This window comes from Rhinichthys klamathensis, unplaced genomic scaffold, assembly GCF_029890125.1.
Source record: "Rhinichthys klamathensis goyatoka isolate OS25496 unplaced genomic scaffold, OSU_Roscu_1.1 h1tg000563l_1, whole genome shotgun sequence".
In the NCBI taxonomy this organism is placed as follows: Eukaryota; Metazoa; Chordata; class Actinopteri; order Cypriniformes; family Leuciscidae; genus Rhinichthys; species Rhinichthys klamathensis.
The window spans coordinates 309,969-322,319 of record NW_026607029.1 but is presented as its reverse complement, the minus strand read 5'-3'; the positions used below and the strand labels follow the sequence as shown (position 1 = coordinate 322,319).

Below are 12,351 nucleotides of genomic sequence, written 5' to 3'. Positions count from 1 at the left end.
TCCACTTATAATCCAGTTGCTAGATGCTAATAGTGTGATGTGTCTGAAATCCAGTCTGTCAGCAGCGTTTGTGTAAGGCTGCTTCCTATTTATGGACCTAGAACACAATCAAGTGAGCTTTACAGATAAGCAAGCAAATATTTAATGACTTATTTACATAAAGAAATGTGATTAAAATGGATAAATTCTTTCAACTGCACCATCAAACATATACGGCCCATATTTATTATTCTCTCCACAACCCTCTGAACCACACAAACAGGATTGTGGGATATAATAAGCAGTGATGGGTATGTTCAGATTGCATTCAACCTGTACATACATACTGGAACATACATTTTTAACGGTCACAAATCACATACAGTACCTCTGACAGTATGCGATTTCGGACACATTTTATTTTTTATGGCTAACTTGATGGGAAAAATAGAATAAAACACCCAAATTGCTATATGTTTAATAGCCATTCATATAATATGTTGTCAAAAGCTCATGTCTTATGCGCTGATGGTTCTAAGATCATAACAGTGACCCATTTTTGCTGCTGATACTTTTTCATACTCATGTTTTTTTGTCAGCTGAACATCTAAATGATTTACTTGAATTGTCCCTGATATTTAAAGTAATGTTAACCTTCCATAACTGAATGTACGAATGTTCACTAATATTTCTGTCATTATATTTAATACATTTTTTAAATTGTAATTTTCATGTTTGATTTAACGCAGAAATCTCAAAATCTCTGCAGTTCCCTCAAAAAACCCTGAGGGTTCACAAACCCCATTTCTGTAAATTATATATGATGTGCTCACACAGATGTAGAGGATAATTGGCTCATTCATAAAAGGCAGGAGGTGAAGTTGTTTTATGAAATGATGCATCTGCATACAGCAGCATCAGGTGTTGGCCCGCCGTTCACTTCATCAATATGTGTGTGTCAGCAGTGAGAGACGCAGCTGCATGCAGGGTAATGTAGTCCGTTCCCCAGCCAGGAGCACACATTACACATGAGGGAGGAGAGACGGCTGGAATGAGTTTATTCTTCAAAACGAGCAGATGATCCCAGCCTGTGTGTTAGACAGACGACACTATCATACGACCACCTGCATTCACACGCTCCAAGACGTAAAATATGCATGCTTTTATTGCACTAATGTTTGAGACATTCATACATTGGTGCTGCGGAGAAACATCGAAGAACATTTATTGTTAAGAAGGGAAGAAAGAGTGACTTTTTAGTTTGTATATGTGTCGTTCTGTCTGTAGGACTCTGATGGAAGACATTTGCTTGGCTTGAGCTTGTTGTTTGTCATGCTGTGTGAATGATATCCGTATAATACCAGGAATTTAGCATGTTTGCATAACCCATTTGCATAATTACAGCATTTGGGATCCGAGTCGCCTAATTGCATTTATATAGATGGCGAGTGATTCTAATCGATTGTCCTGGTAAAATGAGCAGGTAAAGGAATATGAAAAGACGAGCTGAAAAATGTGATAATATGGTTTCATTACTGAGTCAGACACTCTCCTGTCAGAATGAGATGAATGCACACAAATGCCAACATAATGGCATAATATGGGAAGCTCTGAATTTTCTGTAAACCCAGATTGATTGAAGAATCATAGTTACTGTGTTTTAACTGTGAATGTTGACTGTGCATTCTAGTTTTGTGTATTGTTGATTATGAACCGTTGTCAACAAAGGCAATGTTATGCTTCAATAACCAGCCTGGATGGTTTTTTTATTGCGTGTGTGTGTTTGCGAACAGGTTTTATTTTCATATAGTGGAGGAAAAGCAATTGTTTATCACTAACTGTTGTGTTTATTTGCACTTCTCCAATAGAAAGCAGGCAATTCAGACTTTCGGAGGAGAATGAAGGGTATACTCTAAAAAATGCTGGGTTGTTTAACCCAATTCTGGGTCAAATATGGACAAACCCAGATGTTGGCTTAAAAATGTAATGTAAAAATGTAACCCAACAGCTGGGTTTGTCCATATTTGACCCAAAGTTGGGTTAAAACAACCCAGCATTTTTTAGAGTGTAACTAAGCATCTCACTTATTGCAAATTTTACTTGCATTTTGTTGCACTACCACTAACAGGTTTGTAGAGAAAAAGAGAGGAGGAGTGTGTTCATTTTATTCCGACCGAAATGACCGTGTAATTCCAATTTCCAAACTCATAAGAACTTCCTAGGAGGATTTGAAGGCCTTGCAGGATGGCCTTGTTCTCTCCTTCAGACAGACTTCTCAGTCGTAAAAAAATGGAGAATATTATCGTGTGGAAAATAACTTCTCTCGGGGCTTCAGCCATAATGCCTGGTTGCAACAGGAAACAGTGTGTTTTGGACTCACATCTGAAGATCCCCTACCTTTTATATATTTGCCATAAGGGGAATCGTGATTTGCTACTGATAACAAGAAAGAGCCAGCAGGTGTTATTCTGAGAGATGGAGTGTCAGACTCCAAAATAGGTGAGGCAGAGAGGGACAGAGCAGGAGGTATTTCTTGTTGAAATCTACTATGGGTAATATTCTCACTTTTGACTAATGGTCACATACGGCGTAAATGCAGGCTTTCTCCAGACCTCTATTGCTTGACATAAAAGCCATTTTACTGTGGCTTTCTTTCATCTGTGTCTTGGGAGTGCTGTGCCTCCATGGTCCGAGAAAGCCTTGCTTAATCACTTTTAATAGCGGCAGGGTTTACAGTCTACTTATGGAAATATCAATACCTGCAGCTTTATGAGAAAGCCCGTTTTGTTTCGTTTTTTTTCCGAAATTGATCTCAGATGATCGGACCTCTCTGAAACGGTCAAACTTTCACCCTCACGACCACAGAAGAACATGAGTGTGGGAACAGCATCAATATATAAACACTGAAGTTAATGTGGGTGACACAAGTTCATGTTTACCATCCATATGGTTGATGAACTTGCGAGGAATAGTTTTAGCTGTGGAACTCATGTTATAGGAGTGCGTAGGTTTTAATTGATTTCTCAGGGACATGATATAAGCCTGCTATGTCGATCTCATCTGGTTTCATTTTGCATTTTAAATGACTACTAAATAGTGTAAGCTAATCTTTGCACATCAGTGGCCTTGTGTGAAAGTCTCCACTCAAGTTTGCATGTGAATTTATTTCAAATGAGTTTCTCACTTTTCAGATTGTATGCGAATTGCTCGGCCAGATGGATAATTACCTTTGCTGACTGCAAATCGGCGCAGCTAACAAGTTGCAGCCTTCCATTTGAAGTTCAGCATCGACTTCATAGCGCTTTGCTTGTCTTTGATTTGGAAAAGAGAGAGAGAAAATGAAATGAACCCCCACGGTGATTTGATTTAATTTACTGGGAAATATTCCTTGTAAGCTGCATGGTGAATCTGGAGAGGTGGAGGGACTAATGCATTTGAAATGATCACCTGCGCTTGAGTTAAGAGTAAGTTTATCAAAGTGTCCTTCCATTCTTCTTGCCATCATTTCTCCGCTTTCATTTTCTACATCTGCTGTGATTTTGAAGCTTCCAACTTGTTGACACTTTTCCCTTTCCCATAAGGCCACAAATGTGGAGAGAATAGAGGAGATTTTTTGCCACATTATTAGCATATTTTCCTGAAAACTAATTAATTTTTTTTTTCTCTAATGCTTTTCTAAGTGAGCAACAATAAACAATGGGGTGGAGCTTAAAACATAAATTTCAAGTTTAAACCAATGGTGATGGAAAATAAACAGCATTGTGACTTTACTTCAGCATTACCACAGACTCGCTTTTCATGTACTTTCCATTAACATAATTATACATTCATTTTACTGGGGCTGTACAATTTGGTCAAAGAATCAAATTGCGATTATGCATTGCAAGCTTGCAACTTACAATTTTTACAACAAAATGACAAAATTAGCATTTACGTAGCAGCTACTCAATGGTAAAAGGCTAAAAATTTAGCCATATAACTTGTTCTACAGCATTTATGCTGCGTATATGAGTGAAACCTCAATTTGTGTGGCTTGTTGAGGAGAGGTTTGCTATTATTTTCCGAAGGAACTCAGACTCCTGGATAATAATAGAAGCTAAAAAGCCCTTTGTTGAAGGAGGGACCATCTTTTCACTTGAACCAGAACACCATAACATTCACTTAGAACACCATAGCAACACCATAGCAACACCTTGGCAACCACACATGTTATCCTATATCGGGAAGGTATCATCTGCACATGCAAGTACAACTCGCATTTTCTTCAGAAAATGTAAAAGTATATTTTTCATGCTTAAATGAAAAACTATGCTGCCCAGGGACCGGAATCAGACGATTTTCCACTTGCCCTGCTCGAACCGGACGTCTTTCCGATTTCGAGCCGGTCCGTTTAGTTGCCAGTGCTGCAGGCAATAAATTCACAGCCACGCTCACACTCACAGTGTCGTTGGCTTGGAAGTTCTTCACTGTGAGTGAAGTAGACACAAAGTTAGCAATTGTAATACCTGTAAGGGCAAAGTAAACCATGGGGGAACCACCACGAAAACATTCGAAACAACAAACCTAATTAGACACTAGTCAAAAATATTGATATACGTATCGATACTGAAATATCTGAAACGGTTCCAATACTCCTTTCCTGCAGTATAGATACACCGATACCAGCTGTGTGTTCTCATTCTCTCTTCTCTCTGACGGCGAATTGACACACACCCGCCTTCTGTCACTCCCTTTTCTCATTCGCTCCTGTTAAATAGTGCTTGTATTGCACATAATTTGGCTTGTTTTCAGTTAAACACAGTCAGTTTTGGAACATAAATAGTTAAGAAAGATAATGCATGTTTTGTAAAAGTATATTGGATCCGTGCATAAACTCTTAAAGTGACAGCAGCCTAATAATTCCTCCTGTTCTCCATCATGTTAATCGAAGAACAAAGAAAGACAATCACTCTCTGCTCTTGACTGAATAACTAAGCATTAAAATGTATTTATTTTTTTACAATGAAGACTATCCAGTGTTATTTTACATTTGATTACTTAATTTCTGTAGTATTTCTTACCTGAATGCTACTGTTAGACCCACCTGGAAAACTTAAAACTGTGTTTATTTCATATCTCTCTTCATTTATTTGTGATGTTGTTTGCAATTTGTTCTTATTTTATCACTGATTTTTACTCGTCAATTCTTAGAAAGAAAATCGGAATCGGCAAAATCAATATTGGCAGGTCACACTTACGAAAAAATCGGAAATCAGAATTGGCCAATTAATTTGCAACCGGTGCTATATAAAACATCTTACCTTCTCTTCTCATCTGTAATCAATCTGTGTTGGCCAGTGTTTCTCTTGTTCACACCACAAAGGGAACAAAAGCAGCCCTATATTGCTATGCTAGCCATGCAACACTAGCTAGAACCAGCCTTAAAGGGACACCCAGGACAGATTCAGAAACCCTGTGCTCAGTAATAACAGGAGCTCTGGCTAGACTTTTACACCACATCATCACCCAAAACACTCCCCAGACACATCAAACTGTCGTGGCTCCTCGTGGCCAGGTCGTAAGTCTCTTTTTCTCTCAGTCTCAAATCCCATTTACTTTCTCCATTGAGATATTGGATTTTTTTTAACAATAACATATAAAACTTTCAAGACACACAGTCAGAACTTCCTTTAACAATAATAATAATTGACATAAATTAATTCCCCACGAATATCTACACAAGCCAAAATCCCGTAAAGATATACTGTACATATTTCTCTCGTTTTACTCTATGGTTTCTTTCTTCTCACATAATAGAGTAATTTTAACTTGGATCAATATTTCATGTCTATATATTTATTTATTTGGCAAGTCGCTGCATAATAACCAGTATAGTGTACATTCAGCCGGTCATTATCTCCAAATAAAGCCCTTCAGGGTGGCTAACTGCACATTATATGTTATAGTGTGTCATTTGTAATGTTTGCTGCCAAAATGCGGGGGAAATTGTAAACTACTGCAGGAGAAGTTGAAATGAAAATGTTGCTTTGTTGATGTATGTATTGTAGTCCGTAAGTGTTTTTGTTTTCTGTGTTTCATCAAAGACATTTGTATCGAGCGATGCCAGTGGCCTTGAGATACTGACTCCTCGAGGGGTCACCCTGAGCTTCACATTTATAGAGCCTGACGTAATGTTGGCACGAGCGCTGGGACCATTTGTTCTCTCTGGATGGGCGTGTGCCAGCCAGAGCTCTGGTAATGGGTGGGTGGCAGACGGAGACAGTGGGTGCATGAGCACTTGAGTGTTTTTCCATTCTGACTAAAGCAATGGTTGTGTCTCCGAACAAAAGCTGGAGGTGGACTGGCAGTGCTGACATAAAGAGCTCCTTTCACAGAATTCATTTGAGTCCATTTACAATAATGACGTAATTTCTGTATGTTTTTTTGTTTTTTTTCCTGACCGTTTATGACATTGGTTTAGCCTTGTGTGTGTCTCGATGTTGGGGAATAACTATCCATAACTAACATATACTGCTAACTTACAATTTTTCAGTATTGTGACATTAGCTCAGTGGTTTTTACAATAGTATGGCCTATCCAGTAATGAGTTGTATCATGAAAAGTCATTACTTCGTTATGATTGTGTTATGTGCTAAAGTGAACTGGGGCAATAATCGCAATCGAATTTCATTTAATTCGGATTTAAATGATTCACTCGAGGAATCCCTCTATATTGTTCCCAGTTTTTTTTATTTATTATTAAAATGAAATATTTCATTTTGATGTCACCATTAATTTCATTCTAGCATGAGGTAGTTTACTGTACAACAAAAGTATTTTTTCAATCAGGACATGGAAAATAGTGTTATTATGGATGGATGGATGGATGGATGGATGGATGGATGGATGGATTGGATTGGATGGATGGATTGGATGGATGTTTTGTATTTTTGTTAAATTTTAATAAAATATTATACATATTTTATAATATATTCTCCCATTTGCATCAAAGTAGTTATACTCTTTTAGTTTAGCTCCAAACCACTGTTTTAAATGGATAGCTTGACTAAAGTCTTAAGTGTTTTAAATAATGAGTTGCTTGTGGTTTGGCAAACTACAGTCTGAATTATCTTCCGTAATATTGGTCTGTCCAAACTGCAAAGAATCAAGTTGACTCTTCATTAGAGTTTTCTGTTGCAGCAGTCCTACACCTCAGTGTGGTTCATCAGAATGACTCATTATTCACTACCTTACGATGGGAGGCATTGAACTGAGATCAACATGTCACCAGTGGAATGCTCATGTGCCTTTTCATGTACGAATGTGTGTCAGTGTGTTTCTCCAGACTGAAGGCTGTGTCGGTGCATGTTCTTTATTAGCCGTTTATCGGAGTAAACTTAATGAACCTTGGCCTTGGCTTGACTGTTCTATTGTTGCTGTACTGGAGCGAGGGACCATCTGATCAGTACCGTCTGTACAGCACTCCAACACCTTCTGTCAACTGTGAAGTGTGCATCTGCTGCCGTATGTGCGAGTGTGTGTTTATGCATTTCAGATGGCATTATAGCTTGTACTCTATAGGCCTCACTTATAAACATGGACCAGAAGACATTGAATAAATTATGAATTGTTAATAAAGTAAAATAAAGTATTAGCAGATATTAAGCAGACAGTCTACAAATACTAATGAGAGTAAGTTGACATGTAGTTGCAAAGTTACTTATAGTTAGATGAATGTCTAAAATGGACCATCGAAATAAATTGTTACCAAAAGAGTGGATTCCATCTATTTAATTTAATTTATTGTATATACATCTTATTAATGATCCTATTTTCCCCTTTCAGACTGTACAAAATAGGACAAGGTCTCGAAAGCTTGAAATAAAAGTCCGCATGAACTCCCACATTAATATTTCCGTAGCCTTGTGAAAATGTTTTGTTGGTGAGTTATTCATGTAATAATCCATCTGGAATCATCAGCTGAAATGATCCATTTAACCGTTCATTTACTAAAGCAATAATCAGTTCACACACGAGCAATTACTGCAACAATGTCAGTGACATCTCTATAATTATCATAAGAGACAATGAGAGACTCAGGTGCTGGATGAACTGGACGCCACGCCTGTAGTCTTCTGGACAGAGGTTTCATTGATTGTATGGTTTCTCAGTGCAGACATGATGTTTGGGTCAGTGACAAATAAGAATATCTGAAATTAAGAAAAGGAGAAATCATCATATTCTTGAATCATCTTTTTTTTTTTTTGGTGTCATACCATTTGACAACCTGAATAAAAAAATAAAAAAAGTCTAAATATCTGCTTTTTAGGAGATGTCCTGATATTAACACACAGTCATTGGACTCTAGGGTTCATTTGCGTGATGTCATTTCATGTTTTATTATTTGTTTGTCATGTGACAACAGAACATCTTCATGTTGGTTGAGCTAAGCTTTGATTGGCCTACAAAAGTTTTCCTAATATCATTAACATTTCATCATTTAATATTTAAAACTGCTTTAAAATGATCTTCATAAAGTTTTATTTCTTATATCTTCACTCTTTTAATTTGAGTTTTAATGATTTAACTAATTGCAATTTCTGTGGAGTTACCCCACCTTGACACTGACAAAATAAATTAATAAATTAATTGAATTCACACGTTGGAAGCCATAGTCGTCTTAAAATTTTATTATTGTCAAGTCATTGTCTGCATTAATTCCATTTGAATGTATTTTAAAATTGCTGTCACTTCATTGACCTGTGTGTGTGTGTGTGTGTGTGTGTGTGTGTGTGTACTCATAAAAAGACTTTGTATTTCTGAAGCAGAACAACTTCCCTCCCAGTCATTACAAAGATGGCGGTACACACACGAACAGGCTTTGATTTCTTTCCAGCATCCTGTAGTCCAGCCTTTGATTATCGCACAAGGTGACATGTGCTGGTTGAGGGGTGCCATGGTGATGCTGGTGTGACAGGTGCAGTCATCAGACTGACTGGAGGTCAAACAGAGAGGCCAAACAGCAAGCCAAACTAGGCCGAGGGCGTCACGGCAACCGAGCGCCTAGACGACAGGGTGTCATGGCGATAGAGGCCGGAGACAATCAAGGATAAGAGTACCAGAGCCATTTCAATTGATAACAAAGACAACCACAAATAAAGAATTATCCATGGAACTATATTTTTGTATTTTTTGGAGAACATGTAAGCGTTTTTTGTTCCTGCAAAAATCGCCAAAATGATGCTGGGGCGTTTTCGGTTGTCGCTATGATGCAGTTGCTAGGGTGTTCTGGTTGGTTGTTTATTAGCCAAAAAAGCCCACTCATACATACACACACACACACACACACACACACACACATATATATTATACATTTACAAACTTTTATGTCAGATGTGATTAATCACTATTGATCAATTTGACAGCACTAATATTTATTTGGTTTGAGTAGGGCAAACTTAAATTAATCAAATTTGTTCAAACAAATTAACTTTCATGAGTGTTTAGAACTTTCTTTTCACAAAACTGACACATTAAGTAATCTGAAATGTTTAACTGTTTTGAGTTTAATTAACCTGTTTCTTTTAGTTTAGATGAACTTAAATTTAACTGAAACTGGACTTGGATTTCCATTTCCCAGCATGCTTTGCCATGGCACTCGAAAGGCAGAGTAAATTATAAAATTAAGTGTTATATAATGTTTTTTTTCTTTTAATGGGATTTGTTTTTTGTTGTAAGATTAATGTTAAGTGGGAGATTAAGTAGTGTTTGATGCTTTGCTCTGCTAACTAAGAATACTTTTTCTGTTGTGTATTTTGGGGGGTTTACCATCATGGTGACGAGTTAAATGTTAAATGTTCTTTATTGCAATACTCATTCACCAATTGTTATGCTAATATATATATATATATATATATATATATATATATATATATATATATATATATATATATATATATAAACACACACTCACCTAAAGGATTATTAAGAACACCATACTAATACTGTGTTTGACCCCCTTTCGCCTTCAGAACTTCCTTATTTCTACATGGCATTGATTCAACAAGGTGCTGAAAGCATTCTTTAGAAATGTTGGCCCATATTGATAGGATAGCATCTTGCATGTGATGGAGATGTGTGGGATGCACATCCAGGGCACGAAGCTCCCGTTCCACCACATTCCAAAGATGCAATATATGGGGTTGAGATCTGGTGACTGTGGGGGCCATTTTAGTACAGTGAACTCATTGTCATGTTCAAGAAACCAATTTGAAATGATTCAAGCTTTGTGACATGGTGCATTATCCTGCTGGAAGTAGCCATAAAGGGATGGACATGGTCAGAAACAATGCTCAGGTAGGCCGTGGCATTTAAACGATGCCCAATTGGCACTAAGGGGCCTAAAGTGTGCCAAGAAAACATCCCCCACACCATTACACCACCACCACCAGCCTGCACAGTGGTAACAAGCCATGATGGATCCATGTTCTCATTCTGTTTACGCCAAATTCTGACTCTACCATCTGAATGTCTCAACAGAAATCGAGACTCATCAGACCAGGCAACATTTTTCCAGTCTTCAACTGTCCAATTTTGGTGAGCTCTTGCAAATTGTAGCCTCTTTTTCCTATTTGTAGTGGAGATGAGTGGTACCCGGAGGGGTCTTCTGCTGTTGTAGCCCATCCGCCTCAAGGTTGTGCGTGTTGTGGCTTCACAAATGCTTTGCTGCATACCTCGGTTGTAACGAGTGGTTATTTCAGTCAAAGTTGCTCTTCTATCAGCTTGAATCAGTCGGCCCATTCTCCTCTGACCTCTAGCATAAACAAGGCATTTTCGCCCACAGGACTGCCGCATACTGGATGTTTTTCCCTTTTCACACCATTCTTTGTAAATCCTACAAATGGTTGTGCGCTAAAATCCCAGTAACTGAGCAGATTGTGAAATACTCAGACCGGCCCGTCTGGCACCAACAACCATTGCTTAAATCACCTTTCTTTCCCATTCTAACATTCAGTTTGGAGTTCAGGAGATTGTCTTGACCAGGACCACACCCCTAAATGCATTGAAGCAACTGCCATGTGATTGGTTGATTAGATAATTGCATTAATGAGAAATTGAACAGGTGTTCCTAATAATCCTTTTGGTGAGTGTGTGTGTATATACTGTATATATATATATATATATATATATATATATATATATATATATATATATATATGTATGCCAATATATGGTGTATTTTAAAGGCAAAATTGTCCTATTTTACTGTACAGTATCTTTGAAGTAAGATGATACTTCTGTAAAGTCATCTAATTAACTGTTAACTGATCTCAAATTTACCAACAATAACTCCTCGATTAAAAGAGCCTGCAACGTTAACTGCTGTTATCTGGCTTCTCTTTTCATTACGATAGACATACGAGTGAACGAACACATCTTTATGAATAGGGAGATGTCAAACACAATGAAAAACAGGTGGCATGATATTCCCTAAGCTTCCTGCGTGTGCTATTGTATCGCAGGCCCAGTTGCCTGCCACATTTGACAAAAAAGAAAAAAGAAAGAAGACGCAGCACAGCTATTTTTCTACACTCTACAAAATGCTGGGTTGTTTCAACTCACATGGTTAAATATGGATAAACCCAACCTTTGGGTTTAAAGCGTAATTTAAAAATTTAAACCAACGGTTGGGTTTGTCCATATTTGACCCAACCATGCTAAAACAACCCAGCATTTTTTGGAGTGTAGGAATTCATCTGGAAAAATCATATAATTGGAAGAATGACCCAAGCTGAGCTGCTGAACAACAACAAGCATTTCAAGGATTTTATTCCTTTTGTTTTTTTCACAAGGGCGATGGAGTTGACTTTCGGGAAGTCGCCACATCACAGAGCGATCATTATTCATGGAAGAACGCATCAGTCACGGCACTTATTTGTAAACATGATATTTTGGAGGGGTGGGGGAGAGAGGACGGCCAGAACAAAGGAAAGAATATGTTTCCTAATGACACAGCTCGGCTTCCATGTTTCTGTTTTAATCAAGGTGTAGCTCGAGAGTTGCTTCCTCTGGCTTCTGATTGTATTCACCTTGGATGCCATAACCTTGACGTCAACATAACACTGCGGAAAAAGATTATTACACCAGGAATCCTTGATTGTGAATGTTTTTAATCCATGTCCATGGATCTGTGAAAAAAAAAAGACACAAATTTCACATTTCCCCCTACTCAAATATCATTAAATGGTAGATGTTTCGTCTTCGAGCATAAATCAGATTGTTAGTGCCTAATTTCTTTTAGATTCATAGAGAAAACGATAGCTGTTGGTATTTTCTTTGAAATAGGTCCAGTTGTTTGGTTCTTATCACTTGGATTTGTGTGCTTGATGGTGC

At 37.7% G+C, this 12,351-nt stretch overlaps 1 protein-coding gene across 1 annotated transcript in view; it reads left to right on the top strand.

Moving 5' to 3' along the window:
• The window catches only part of LOC130073985 (protocadherin-9-like), a gene marked incomplete at its 5' end in the record, with an annotated part of 213,532 nt that overhangs the window by 193,605 nt on the left and 7,576 nt on the right, over positions 1-12,351 (top strand). The gene's annotated exons all lie outside the window — the stretch shown is intronic.